This window comes from Patiria miniata, unplaced genomic scaffold (assembly GCF_015706575.1).
Source record: "Patiria miniata isolate m_02_andy unplaced genomic scaffold, ASM1570657v1 HiC_scaffold_8, whole genome shotgun sequence".
NCBI lineage: Eukaryota > Metazoa > Echinodermata > Asteroidea > Valvatida > Asterinidae > Patiria > Patiria miniata.
The window spans coordinates 11186372-11202282 of record NW_024037075.1 but is presented as its reverse complement, the minus strand read 5'-3'; the positions used below and the strand labels follow the sequence as shown (position 1 = coordinate 11202282).

General features: G+C 41.8%; 1 protein-coding gene across 1 annotated transcript in view; it reads left to right on the top strand.

Annotated features, from left to right (window-relative positions):
- LOC119719254 (corticotropin-releasing factor receptor 1-like) overlaps positions 1 to 15911 on the top strand; it is a 50952-nt gene that overhangs the window by 23661 nt on the left and 11380 nt on the right. The window lies entirely within an intron of this gene.

The following is a 15911-nucleotide window of genomic DNA, read 5'->3' as shown; positions in this document are numbered from 1 at the left end:
ATGAAGAAATCCACAATTAAAAAAAATTGACGATAGAGGGACGAGTAAATTGAATCGGTCCGCAAATTAGTTACAAACGTACGTCTACGTACTGCATGCGTATTATACTACTTCACAATGGCATGCACCTATAATTATAACTGTATAGGCTTTTCTTGCTTTATGCAATAATTAATGTGGCACAGTGTTATTGTTTGTACCATTCAAGCCCAAGCCAGAAAATGTCATGGCCCGGGTTTTCTTGTACCGCCTGGGAGCTCGGTAGACGCAATGTTCCGTTACACTGCTCCCTGATTTCAACTCAGTGTGTTTCTGCTCATTAGTAACGTCTCAGGCTTCAATCATCTGCTTAATTGCGAGGATATCGGAGTCAGCTAGACCATGCAATATGCAGTTAACATTAGTTATTTAATAGCCCAGACGGGTAAATCGAGAGTCCCGGATAATTTCTCCGTAACGGTCTGTTGCAGCGCAATTTATTGTAAACTCGAATCTTTCACCAGTGCCTATTTTATCTTTCTTTAGAAAGAGACGATCACTCTTTTCTCTGTGTTGAGGCCAGTCGTGCATCTCTCCTGTCTATCTTGTCTTCGACTCATAAAGGCTCACGAATGTGCATCATTTGAATAAGCTCCCTCTTTTACCGGTTGATTTCACTCAGTTACTGAAATTTGAATGTCCCATCCTTGACTGTTTTGTATCTGCTTCTGAGCTTTACCACTCAAATACTTAACGGAGTCCCACTTTCTTGGGATCTCCATGTTACCGTCCCAAAATATTCCTTCCTTAACAAGGTCCATGCTAATCTTCCATGGTTCCCTATTAGCAATTGTCTGGACACTTCCGTTTTTGCTCCTCTCATCCCCGTAAACCAAATGAGATTGGAATCTTGACCTCTCCTGGGGTCATTATCCTGGTACTAGTAAAGGCTTTTTACCAATTCGGGTAGAATCCCTCTCCTTTCATGCGCATTGCTCTACCTTTACCGTGCCCCAAGCTGATCGCGTAAACCATTCACTGCACGTGGAAGCGCCAACCGCTCACGCGCCAACTTCTCTGTATCAGATTCCCGAACCTGTGAAACCTCTGCATTTCCCCCAGGAAAACCAAAAATTCTCGGTCTCATCATTCCCCCCTCTCTCTCTCCGCTGTTGTACCTCGTCGTATTTTCGTTTCAGCCTGAAATCCGGTTACCGTAAAGGCAAGAGGATATAGCGCCCACGGTCGGAGGGGCGACGAAGCGTAACGGTCGCGTGGGCACAGCGGGTCCTCTAGGGACGCTGCAGCTCTCTGTGTCGTGCATCATTGTCTACCAGGCATGACGTGCTTTCTACCCCATCTGTCTTGCTGTGAAAATTGTTTCGATCAACACAGAGATACGAATGTGTGTGAAGGCAAACATTCCACGAAACCGTTTCATGTTACAAAGAAAATAGAAAACGGTTTGTGACGGTATCTGTCTCACTGGCCAATCAACGACTAACGTTTTATCTCGTGACCCATAGAACAATGCCGATCAAGGATAAAACAAACGTTAACCAACGGTGTTTGAGTTTTCATTTTTTGGCATTTTAACCCAGTTACAATATATAGAACTTAACACAGCATCGATCGTACCACGTATTTGTATACTTTCGAATCGTTACCTTAACAGACCCATTTATTTGGTATTTGGTATGGTGTTCTTTACAACTGTCGGTCTTCAGTTTCAAATTGGTTCCTTGTGACAAATGGCAAAGGGGAAGGAACCAATTAATTGCTTGAATTCTTTACCTTCTGCATTTCGTCTTATGGGCCAATTAATTATTCCAATTTGTGAATGTGAGCAACTCGTTTTGTTACCAATGGACTTTGTGCGTTATTGGCGTCGATAAATTAAATGGCATTGCTTTTTACAACGGCATGTCCTGACGCACGAATCAAATACATGTAGTACACTTTCGGGTGAGTGTTGATGGAAATATTAATCCTGACTCAATCTTTCAACTTGAGAACACCGAAGATATCTGCCTTCAAATATGATGTAAGCAACTCTTTCTTACCAATGGACTTTGTGCGTTATGGCGTCGATAGATTAAATGGCGTTGCTTTTCATAACGGCATACCCTGACGCGTGAATCAAATTAATACATGTAGTAATCTTTTGGGTGAGTGTTGATGGAAATATTAATCCTGACTCAATCTTTCAAATTAAAAACACCAAAGATCTCTGCCTTCAAATATGATTAAGGAGGCACTTTGCGCACCTCGCGGGCTGCGCTATCTAATATTGCAGCCTATAGATAAACCATTAATTAAACATGCAAACGGTGATGTCAGGTTGGCAGGTCTATCCCCAACTCATGAATAAAACGAGGCATTTTTTCCCATCTACTTTCATCACCATGAAAGAGACTCGTACTTGATGAAGGCTGTCATGCTGGAGCAATTCCAATGACTCCTCTGGAGTGGTTGTGGATCTATTAGATTAACTTTGATTATTGTCATCCTGCCCTCGTTTCTTATTCACATTGTTGTTTATGTAAAGGGAGAGGGTTTGTCGCGAGAAAGGTTAAAAATGGGTTAATTATTCCCCGAGTGGAAGTGGAGTAGGGAGCAAAAGCAAATCCCAGTTTCCTTCTCCTTTCTCCCTGCCTCTGTTCGTTCTTTCTTCCCTGGCGCATTATTGTTGTCTTGTGGTCTGGATTTGCTGGCGAGGATACGAAACCCCTGCGGGGAATCCGAGTCGGTGATGAGGTGGGCTAGGGGGAGCGAAAGCGACACCGTTGGCCATAATGGGGGAAGATTACGCAGGCGTGAAGACAGGACGTAATGAGATAGAGGGTCTGCCGTGGCTTTGAGACCCCCTTGTGATAGACCCCGGATAGTGTAACCCTTATACATCATAAGTTTTCGTGTGGTGCATTTTCCGTGTGTGCTCATCACTATATCTTCTCATAGGCTTGTTGACTGGTATTGTAGTACAGTCAATGGAGAAAGAAAAGAAAAAGAGACGCGAAATCATAGTGGTGTAAATTTAATGGGTTGGAGGGGGGGGGGGGAAAGTCCCTGCCCCCCTCTAAAACTGATAAATCGAGAATATGTTGAGAAATACAAGAATTGTTTGGGGAAAAATGTGTTTTGCCCCCTCTAGAAAAAAATCCTGGCGACGCCCATGTATACACAAGCACAACCAAATCGTTTTGATTATTTCCAGTGCAAAACAATATGCACTAAGCAGTATTTTGTGCATGATTTGTTTCTCCCCATTGAGTATTGCGATTGTCATCGATTGTCGATCATTGCTGCAGCTGTATATTGACTGTTTATAGCTCGGGCAATGCATGTCAGGTGGAGTGGTGTTGAATTGATATGAACTTGATTCAACCATGCGTCTTGGAAAGTTTGTTTTCTTTTTTGTTGTTGTGAAACTGCCTTTGATCATTATCCAACGCGCTGGTTCTTTAGAATTCCTTTGCTATCTCGTTCATTGCCCGCAATCCATTCTTGTGACGTCTTTCTTGGCAACATTGCTCTTCTTTATCAAAACAGTTGACGCAAAAAAACATGATCAGCAGCTTTCATTACACGTTATTCGATCCCACGTCAATTTCATGGAACAGCAAGAATGCCCCTACCTTTATGAAGCTGTTCAAACCTGTCCATGCTTCGCTGTTAGCGATGTAAGCGAACATCGATATATTTGCACAGTATGACTTTTGCCTGAGGTTTTAACCAAATGCGTCGTGTGAGCTTGAAGTCGAAAACAACACATTTTGCCATATCTTGTAGGACCTTTTACCTGTCGACATGTCGTAAATGAACTTCAAATGGCGCCAGACTAAAAAAAAAAAAAAAAAATATATTGAACTGAGATTACGAGGTGCCTGTATAGATTTTTGAAGAATGCCACTGCCCTGCGTGAACACTCTGCAGTTGCAATGTATTCGTTGTTTTTTGATGAGAGAATTTTGTTGCCTTTGGGGTGATAAGCGATCCTTTTTATTACCTATGACTGTCATGAAAAGATTATTTATACCAACCATGAGCGAATGAAATACCATGTCATGCCGTTATGCGTTCAATACACTGTCAAAAAGGAAAAATGACAGCTTGAAGTTACCAAAGATAAGCCATTCACACGATGATTGCCGACCTTTATAGAGAACACTTCAAGACAAAATCATAGCAAGCTTCGCAAACGAGCATCAATATCTCCACACTAACAGGCTATTGCCGAGGCCCGGGTTCTACATCGTGCTGCATTGCTAATCATAGTTGTTTCATGCCATTTACTTCGTCTAACGATGCAGTCACATCTCCTCAAATGTCAACGCAAACACTGATCAAAAAGTGATAGAAAATGTCATTTGCGGTAAACCTTCGCGTATTTCTACGGCTCATTGGGTTCTGCGCTCGATGTTTGACGTACGTGTCTGCGCTTGCAAAAATCACGTTAGTGGCTAGCACGCATGAGTGAAGTGCTTTGCGCGGTAAAAATGCCGCCATTTTGATATAGGATTCTGTCTACTTTAAGGGGATGCTCATATTGTTCTTTGATGTTCACCTAAAAATCATACTTAAATTGGTAAGTGTTCTTCTTGTACGTCATTGGTTTTTTTTTTCAAACTTCATTGTATCGTTTCAAGTAGTTCCTTTTCTGAAGACTTTGATAACTCGTTTTGACTTTACCTTGACATCTTTGTATGAACTTTCTTAAATTCTCTGCATATGCACTACACAAAAATGGAGGCAGCCAAAAATTGCAAACTCCTTTTTGAATTGGCGCACATTAATATCTGGTACTGATTTCAGCTACGCTATAATCACCTAATCAGTGAGCGGGACCAAATTGGCTGCTTCTTAATGCCCCAATTCCATGTCACCTTGGCAACCAAGTCCAAGTGCGGCGAGGAATGACCTCCCCCAAACACAGCCATTCCATTCACCAATTGATGCGTCGGGCGTGTGATCTTGTATTTGCGCGCGGTACAGACTTCTCCAAATTACATCCGTTGCCAGGGTTCTTCATAATGTGGTTAATAATTGCGATCTTCAGGTTTCCCATTTTGGTTCTAATTTATAGATCTTTTCCAACATTTTTATGGATATTGGGTCATAAAGGGAGAGGTAAACAAGGTGCTGGAGGGGTTACCATGGGATTCCTCTTACTCGTGTTCGCATTGTTAAAGTGATTTCGGGCATATTTTCTTCTCTATTTCTGCCAGTATTCATTTTCAAAGCCTATTTACTGAGAGTGGGGAGGCTGTAGAGCGCCACTTGTAAACTTGCGGCGATGTGGGCGTTGATTTGGGCTATTCGTGCAGCAACTTAAGCCTCGATGGTGCTACTTAAACGTGGTATATTGAAATCTATAATGAAAACAGTGGTGAAGACTACGTCAATCAAACTCGCCAAGATTCCTGTTTAAAAATTGGTTCGTAGAAATTGAGTGTTATTGGATTCTGCTTTGGAGTAAAAACAATTTGCTTTGAATGCTTGAATGATGATTGAATGATGAATGATAATACAAGTTTTCGGGTACTAAATTCAATGGGGAAAACAAAGTTAAAAGTCTCTATAAACATGCAACACCCTGTAGGCTAAATGCAATATATGAGAACTGCATTCTTGGGATAGAACGAAAGTTAATATTTTAGCTCCAATAGATCCAACATGAGTGTGAGAAGATTGAACTAAGACCAGAGGGAAAGCTTAAGTTGAAGTGAAACTTCGTTGATACTTTGGATGACATCATTTCAACAGCTGTGGACGTGTGAAGACTGTCAACGAAATTGGGCCATGCATAAATGTTATTTTCTAGAACTGTAACGACCAAAAGCATCCGCAGTATGATTGCACCCAGCCGTCCGAGATATGCCTTATCAAAACACGGAATCGTAAAGCATCTTCTCTATTCAGCCGTAAATTTTCTTCAGCCACATAAAAAGCGATGTACCTCTTGTATAAACCGCGGCCAGACTGCGACGAGATTGCCCGCTACCGCATCCTTTTAGCGCCCGCGGTGTTTATTTTTGCTCGTTTCGCCAGACGCTGAGAATCCATTGGACTAAATGACGTGGGTTATACTATGCTCCCGTCTGACACTGCGCCAAGATCAAAGACACGGGCACGCGCTGCCGACTTTTTTACGACCTTTGGAACATAAAATATCATCCTTCTTATCGTCGCGATGTGACAAGAAAATTGCACGAAATAAGCCGTGATTTACCTTTATCGCCTAACTGCCCCACACAACTTATCGAAAAATGGGTGTTAATTTTCCAGGTTTTTTTGGTACAAATAGAAATATTTTGACATATAAGTGATACCAAGTATTTAGCATTCCTTGTGAATAATTTGTCTTATAGTTAAGGAGGGAAACAAGTTTTAAGTATTCAGTGCCTTTTTGTAGGATTGTTGAAAAAAATGACCAATGTGAATGCCAATCTTTGGGTGAATTTGGTAAAAACATCTGGAAAACACACATATACCGTTTCTAATGCAAATTGGCGCCACCTTGTACATTTTTGTCCAGTATTCAGCGCAGATGTATTTCAGCAAATTAAAGTTTATCTGTTGATAAATTGAGATGAAAGTGCCTAAACCTTATCTGCGCGGGCCCCGCGTAGGTCGCTCTCAGAGATATTTTAGTCCTCAATAAATTGCAATTACTTTCAATTTCGATTTCCATCTCTGCCTCATGCGGACGTCTAGCGAACCAAAGGAGCATGTATAATGTGTAGGGGTACTTCTTCGGCAGGTTTTCTCAGTATGCGAAGGGTGTTACCCTTTGTTTTTGCAAGGATATCTTATTTTCATCTTATTTTTCCTGAGGCTCGGTGCTCGAAGCAATATGAACGGCTGTAATTAAGACATTAAGGAAGTAATAGAAGAGGACAGTCTTGGGTATAGCTTTTCATGAATGTGTACTTTATGGATAGGATGGGTCAGATGACGTGAGTAATGTTTGGATGAATTGGAAGTGAGTGTTTAGAGATAGTTTTAGTTACACGATCTGTAGTTGAAAAGGGCGGTGTATAATTTCGTGAGTGGTCAATGTACGTCAAACGTATGACTTTCGACGTGCAAGTTATCAGCGAAAATCAACTTTATGAATGAATTAAAAGCGAGACTTAAAGAGGAATAATAAACCCCAGTCAGAAATTAACTTAACTGATGGAGATGTGTAGTTTCTGATAAGTGTTATGTTGATTGAATCCTTTTATACCATTCCGAGGGAGTCAGGTTGGCGCAGTGGTTGCTTTCCTCGCCTTCCACCGCTATGACCCGGGTTCAATTCCTGCCTCGTCCAATATGTGGATTGGGTTTTCAGTCCCTACCTGATTCCGTGGGTTTTCCCCAGAATATTCTTCTGGGGTTTTCCTCCCACCTCTAAAACTAGTTTCTTCTCATTGTCTCCTCTCTACAGGTTTCTTCAGGCTTTCGAGCTACAGTGCCTAGGGTACTTTTGAGTATGGCTTCGATTCATTACCAGAAAAGAAATAAAATAAAATAAATCAATAGTTTCGTATTTAATGTATTTGCTAATCGTGTTTCAGTTAATGGTTTCGGCCCAAATGTATCAGTATCTTTGTCTTAAGCTTCTCCCTTACATTATTGACAAAGACATTTTACCAATTTGGCAAAGTTTTTTGGCCTTTTATACAAAATCTGTCGTAGGTTAGAACTCAGGAAAGTACAAATGTATCCCTCTCACAATTTGGTTTTACACGGAAAAAACGGAAGTCTGTAGTTTCTTTATTTGATCACGTTGAGCATTGGCGCGTGTACTGCTCGTAATTGTCGGCCGCGTCAAAGCCTTTTTTAATTTAGCTTGCCCCTACTGTTTTCTAATTTTCAAAAAAGCTTGTCAACAGTTCCTTCAATTAAGGAAAGGATGGGTGGGCGAGAAGATTGGCAATCGTTGGAAACTCGGCGGCCGAGCGAGAGGCGAGAACCGTAATAGACGCAGGTCGTGTTCTGATTGGATTCATTTTAGCGTCAACGGGGTACTAGAATTAAAACCAGCTCAAGTGTAGTGTTTCGTGCAAACCGAGCTATTCCTTGATTTCACAAGGGTGTGTGGTTTTCTTTTCGGCACGACATAAGACAATACAGCATTTCGACGAACGAGCTTTCACTTTTTGGTGTAACATATTGTTAGTAAAAATGCCCTGTAATACAACTTTTCATTAGTTTGCTCCAGTGTTAAAAAAAAAAACTAAAAGAAGACTCAAACTAAATGTCGGGTCTTATTATAATCAGCTGTCAATGGAAGTATGTTAAGCGCGTGGAGCCATACATGTTTTCGATTGAGGTTTTATATCTTTCTTAATTGGTTTTACGCCCCTAGTTTTGTCCGCATCCTGTCACTTTGTGTTCCGCAGTTTGAGTTTTTTATGAGTTTTGCCGCCAGGTTTCCAGCTGAGTCAACGCCGCCCAAACTGGCCGGTTAATAATTAGATTTGTGGCGGGAGAGTGAATGTGCTGGAAGGGTAATACCAAAGAGAAAAGAAAAGGTAATAATAACAGTATTAAAAACATGATAAGTTAGCATTAGCGGGGTTTTGGTTGGTATTATTTTTTTTGCAAGGCTAGTTATTGGTGGGGATTGTCAAGTCTTGAAGCAGTATCATGAGTGCACTGTCCGCATAAAATGTCTCTCTCAGTGAATTGAATTAATAAATGAACAAGTTCGGACGACTAGTGATTGATTCGTGACGTAACCTATACGCCTGCGCACTTAGCAACGTGCGATCGCCTCTAGTCAAACGCTAGTCAAAACGTCATCACGAAACTTCCTGGTCCTACCTCCCTGCTGTGATTCATGATGCGTGCGGCTATTGGTCACCAGCGATGGAACCATGCCATGTGGCGTGGTTCCAAATAGTCGAATAGAGTAGTCAAACCGTCCTTCGCTTGAGCGAAGTTAGTCGAACTATGGTTAACTATATCTCGCAACCGAACTTGCTCTATTATAATGATGTCTCCCTGGTTAAGTGAACAGCCCCCTCTGTTGAAAAAATAAGGGGTAACCTTGTAGCAGTGGCTTTCTTGTTTGAGACGTAGTAAATACGCAGTCTTAATTTAAAAGTATATAATTATATATACCAATGACGTCATCATCAGTAGTTTGGATGAAGTGTTGGATATTTTTTTTTTTTTTTTTTTTAAGTTTTGGCACGATTTTCCCCAGTTCTTTTGTCGTGTTTGATTGGTGGATGAAGTAAAAGAAGTCCTTGAAATGCTCAAGTTCGCTTGTCATAACAAATTGTGACTAATTAGCTGCGGTAAGTGCAGCATTTTAGAGTTCCGAATACCTGTGTTTTGCTCTCATATTACGATAACTTCAAAACACTCGGACAGTTTGAGTCGAGGATGATAAATTGAAACCAAAGTACCTCGCTGGAAAGTTATCAGATTTCAAAAACATTCTGGCGGGCCGATCGGTTGGAAGTTCCTGCTTCGTACGGTTTGGCTTGAATGGGGCGTACTGGAGTGCCGACGCCGCCGTAAAAATAGACTGAAGTGCCGGTATTTATTTCATGCCTGGACGTGGTCTAGTTTCGCTAGTCCGTAAACGGACGCACCACTCGACGACGAGCTCCCGCTGTCGCCTGGTCCATTCAAAGAAAATCCTCTCTACCATCGGCAAGGGACTGCGTGCGTTATTACACAACTGCTAACGCACTCTGGTATCGATCCCGTTCAAGCCGGGCTCTCGAAAAAAACCTTTATTCGCAATTTGGTATCGTGCCAGCATGCATAATCGAATGAGGTAAAGTTTCTCAGCGTTGGTATCGATCCTCTTCTTGGCCTCTCGAGACTTCCAAATCTGTAATGAGTATTGCAACTGTTTGAATTAACCGAATAATTTCAAGTTTTTAGGCGATGTATCGATCATATCTAAGTGCTACCACGTTGGTTCAGATCTCCTTGGAAGTACTACTGTACCCTCTCCAAACTAACATCCTTTCTTACACTCGTCAAAGTATCTGTCTTCTTGGAGTGTTTGTGGCGGCACGTGTTGCATGTAGTCTATCCCTGAGGTGTGAATCTTACCAATCAATTTGAGTGTTCTTTATCACCCAATATCGAAGTTTTTACAACGGATTTAGAAATTGGAAGATAGCCCAAGGGAGCAGGCAATTAGAGTGTTTCTGTTTCAACCTTGAAGGACCTCATGCCCGTGTCTTTGACACCTTCTGTCCAGCAACACGTTGGCGTGATTGTGTTATGCTCTCTACACTTTTTGTGCTCGAGAACTTGAGTGAGAGAAGCTTTTAACATCGATTTCGGCAGGGCGACCTTTCTGTGCCGGACTTTTAAAAGTCGTCAAGGTGTCTGTCCAAGTACTTGAAGATGCAACCGATCCTTCATTCGGTCTTGCCTGAGTCTGGAAGCATCTGCTAATAAGTCTCTTTATCTGTTAGAAGCCTTTTTGCAGAGAGCGCGCCCAATTCGCCCTACAGTGCAGCGCAGTCTGTTCCCGCCTCGCGCAGTACCGGTCTATCCCTAAGGGGAGTTATCTATTTGCGTGGGTCTGCCGAGACATTTCGGGTTATTTTTGTATGCCTTTTTGTTGAGGGTGTATTTCCCATGATGCTGCGGACGCTGTCTGTCTGTGGAATATACCGTCTCCTCATTAAGCTAGCTATGTGTCTGTTTGTCTGTTTGTTTTGACAATCAGACTGTGTTCTGAAAAGGGTATAGGGATAAGTTTAAGTGTTCTAACCTTACATACTCTTTTTGGACCTGTGAGCAAAAGAGGTCCAGTGGAAGCGTGAACGCTTTGTGGACTTGCACACGTCCACACTAGGTTCCCCTCCTCTCTGGAAAACAGGTTTGGAGGCATTTTGGGGTTAGGTTTATGTGTCGCAAAATGAAGAGGAACACTCAAGGAACTCATGATACAAAGAGTGTTCACAGTGGGAGTAACATGAGTTTTTCCCCCAGTTTTTCTTAACTATACGAATACAAAGGAAGGTCCACAATAGGCATGTAAGGTGTAAAGGATACCTCTGTATGTCATTCAGATTGTACATGGAAACACTTTCCGGAAGTTCTGGAATGTAACTGTGCATGGCAATGTGTATGTCTCTAAAATGTCAAGACGATTATGTCCTGTTTGGTTCTTATGTCTGTTCCTCAGCATCCTGCCTCTAACTAGCTCTTTTTTCTGCGATGGTCAAATTTTCGCCACTTTGTAAGTTCAATTTCTCTCAGGATATGCGTTTATTTCTCAAGTATCTCAAACCATATCGTTTTACCTCTTTGCATGTTTCTCTTCACGAATTATTTTAACGTTCTTAGGTAGGCGATCCAAAAAAGACGAAAATATAAGTTAGAAGATCCAAAAATATCAAAGAGCGTAATGTTTTTTTTCATGATCAATATTTCATCGATTGCGCATTCCAGTAGAGCGCTCCGTCTTCCATTTTTGATCAGAAGACAAACACAGACGCATTTTCCGGCTCTATATTTGAACTGCATATTCCAAAGGGAGCCTACTTTCCCAGGAAAATGTCCAAGTTACTCTTCTGTTTTGCTCGGAATTGGTGGAGAGAGATTTGGTGTGTGGTATCCACGGGTCATTGAACTCTCCAGAGACCGTTTTCCTTTTTTCGCCGACGGGATCTTCGAGTCGACTAGGACAAGCTTCGGAATTGATTAATTTGACTCACGAGTTGTAGGAGTCCTGACGCAATCACGCCAACCCTCCCATCCTGGGCATCGGAAAATTTCAATTTCGTAAACCCTGGCTGTCAACATGTCTCTCTTAGCTCTGACTGCATGCGGCCAATATGTTGAGAGCGTTGATAGAAACTCTCCCGTTCTCTTCTTGTTTGTCCTCTTCTGCCTGGGATGACCGCACGGAGGCGGGTAGATGCCACGAGCGAAGTGCTTTAATCAAGAGGAGTCTTTCTTTTAGATACTTGATATCAGAAGAGAGGGTCTCTCAGGCGTTAAGACTATTCATTTTAATCTCCTGACCAGTCGGGCGCTGCTCTGAGGATTTCACCTCGCGCGTGAGATATTTGTTAAGATGTTAAAGTTTCGAGGGTGGTGGTTATTGAGTTTCAGCCTGTTGGAGTCAGAGCCTTCAGCTTTGAGTGATGCTCATTGCGGCTTGGCATCTTTCTGATTATGGTTTGCGAACATCAACAGGAAGTATTTTTTTTTAGCTTATAAACCCAGTGTACAGAGTGTGCCATAAAAGTGCAACATTCAGAAAACAAATAATTAAAACTGTTTAATGTTTTTTCTTCAACGAAATGATATTTTGTATTAAAGCTGGACTATTTCTCAATCCCCTCCTTTTTACTCCATTCCATTTGGGTCCCTAGATCCAGACCTACAATCAGTTAAGTGAAAGGGTGTAAACAATCACCTGTGATGTCACCAACTTCAGTGCCTTTTCAATGCAATGCTTAACCCAGATTCAGCATGTCCAGGCGAGAGTGGCCCAAGTAAAATGTACACCATTTCACTGAATTGATTGTATTCCTGGATCTAGGGACCCAAATGGAATGGGGTGAAAAGGAGTGGATTGAGAAATAGTCAGGGTTTAATGTAATATATAATTTCATTGAAGGAAATAAACATTAAACAGTTTTAATTATTTGTTTTCTGAATGTTACACTTTTTTGGCACCCTCTGTATACAACTCACTTACATATGGCAGAAACATTGCCGTTTGAAGTCTGCACTCATGTTAACTAGATGTTTAGTTTCAATCCTGAAGGATATCTCTAAGGAAAATATTTTTTTTTAGTTCTAAGTCCTTTATTTGTAAAATTATCATGGTCCTTTAGTTGTATAATATTATCATGGGCCGCTTGTCAATGATTCACTTCTTTGCCGCCCACTTATCGCCAGAGTCTTAAATTTACTTCTGTATCCTAACTCTGTACAGCATTTGATCGAACGTCGTCTTTTGTGACATATCCCCCTCAGGCTCGGCAGTTTGAAATCCTAGGTTTCATTATTTTAATCGTCATCCAATTGCAGATAGCCACAACCGATCTCAATTAATGTCATAACTGCCAACTCGAGTACGATCAGTTTCTCCTTGGGGCTTGATCAGACGATTGTCTGGGAGTTGTGAAGGATAGAGAGAAAAAAACCTCGGAATTGATGAGGTGTTCGAAAAGGGGACTGATTCAATGAGCTGCGACAAGTCTTGTGTCAAGTATCGCCCGCAACATGAGCAGGATGAGCCCAACACTGATGAGTTCAGTCCAAGTGGGTTTTTATTTTAATAAGAAAGACAACTTCGACAGTTTGCTCCTAGCATCTTCGAATGATGCGATTTCGCCCGCTGATAAAATTTATCTCAGACGTCATTCGGAGCTAATGCCTCTCTCAGTGCGTACTTATGACAGGGAACCGCTCGCGTGGAAGTTATTACATGTAGTACTGGGGATTATCTAGCAACATTCTGATGGAGGGGGGGGACAAAGTAGAGAAGGGTGTCTTAAATCCGGCACATGGAGCCTGATAAGACTCCTCTTTCCTGCTAGACTGTAGAAGACTCACGCCTTTTCGTTTGCTATACTGATTTGGTTTGCCTGACTAACACATTATATTTAACTTTCATGTTTGCACTCAAACTCCGTTATGCTTCATTGCGATGACCTTTTTATTGATGAATTTATCGGATTTATACTTATTCGAGTCCCACTCTTACTTCAAAGATTAACAAACAAGGGTACCTTCAGCCGATACCTCAAAGACCTAAAAATCGCAGCATTTTATTTCACAACGTTTTGGTCGGGACACGATGACTGTTAGCTGATACCAGTTCCTTCCTTTCCTCTTGGCAAATTACATTTAACGGATATTCCTTGCCGACTATTCCTTGACAATTTTAAGATGCCTGGGAAGAAAGTCGTGGCCAAATAACGGGGATTTATCTTGCTTGTAAAGTAAGTACAGGGACAGCATGAGGAGTTTATTTCGAAAGTGGCCCTAGGCGTTGGATATATGGTATAAGATATTTCGTCGCTATCATGAAACCCGAGCCTCATCCATTATAAATCGTTTCAGTTGACACAGCGGAAATCTTTCTTCTGCAAAAACAATTTCTGCAGAAACATTTTCTGCTTCTTCAGACTGGCATGTCCGGCAGACCGGACATCAAAGTCCACTCCGTCGGAAGTGAAGTCGTGGGCTGGGGATCGCTTCGGGCAGGGTAGTTTCGGGGACCGTACTTCGGAAAGGTTTCTTTTGGCGAGATAAAACGAAGGGCCCTCAAAACAGCTACAATGACAGGGTACAGTGTTGAATGACATTTGTTTCGGCTCAAGTTTCGAATGAGTTATTTTTAAATTTTATGAATCCGTAGAAGGTGACGGTTTCTGAATTCGAAGGAATCGATACAACATCTCATTCCTTCCATCTAGCAGTGTTGGTTTAAGAAATCCTTGATGTGTTCCTTCCTGAATGTCGACATGGAATTATTGTAGAAGCACACACCCAAGAAAATGTTCGGATCGAAAGTAATGACGATCCAGTATCGACATCAAGAAGAATCGATATTGGGAACGTGACTTAGGAAGCCTTCGACAACTCGCCCTGAGTATGACTCACTGTATGATGACTTTTAGTCTCCTCATCTTCAGCCAAAGACCAAGATGAAACCTGCCTCTCCGAAGACAGAATCAGATAAATTACCACGGCGTTCTTGCACGACCGGTAATTGTCCGGCAAGTACGGACGGCACGGCCGGCTGTGACTGTGGAGGTGAACTCGATTAGCTCTGGTCCTATATGACAGTATTGAAATTTTGCCGTGGAGGTAAAATTCAGCAGGGAGGCTTGGAGCTTTGGTGTTCCTTTTAAAGAAGAGCTTCTGTTGATGTTTGTTGAAAACCACAAATTTACAGGTTTTGTTTATGCTCTGCGCTTTAAAGATAGATTGGAATGCTGGTGATTCAAAGATGGCATGTTTACGATAGCTTTTTGACCTGCAAAATCCTCTGGTTTCATGGGAAAATTGATAGGTTAAAAGCCTTTGTTTAAAATCTCAATGCACCGCTCCACAGAGACATCGATGACATTTAGGCCGTAGCTTTACAGCGGACCTCGTTTCCTCAAGCAACGTGAAAGGTTTCACGGCGTGTGTGCTTGTCCTTGCAAGTACTTGGTCCCTTTGTAGTTCTTATAGGGAGTTGTAACTGAATGTATAAAGCTAATCATCCAGTAATTGGTATGTGTATGGTTAATGTATTTAATGGATTACATTATACTGTTTTTAAGTTAAACGATTGAACTTGGCTCCGATTACTAACTAAATAGGTTTTACATGTAGTGGTTAATCCGGATTAAAATGCAATTTGAACTTCCACGAGTATCGATCGAGTCGTTTATTGAGAGTCGTGTTGATTTGCAGCGTATTTTACGTATAAGATTCGGTGGTAAAACACATAGAGTCAGTGTTACCCTCCCTGTACCTCCGCATTATTATCGACTCAACCTCGACCCCTGGGGCCGAGGAGTGTTTCTTGTATGCAAAGCACGTACCTCAGCGGTGCAGTGTCAACATTGCCTCCTCGTTCCGATTGCGTGGCACTCCACAAACCGGAAAGCCTAGCCTGGCGGCCAGAGCAAGGCTAGCATGCCGATACACAGACTGTCGTTGTATCGGCATGTTAAGGGAATTAGGGTGTGACATGCAGGCTATTTCACCTACCCGTCTGAACATAGATTTTAATGATAACCCAACCTAACCCTAAATGTGTGGTATTTTCTTAGCGTAGGTTTTATGTTTGTTCTTTTAGTCGTTAATGGAGGAAGTATTTGGAGACTTTTTGGAGTGTGCCACACTACAAATAACAAATATTATCCATGGTTAGAACCGGCTATTACGAAGTCTGTCAAACTAAGCGTTTGTGGATTTTAATAGAAAATTTGAAAGCTTCAGCGGCG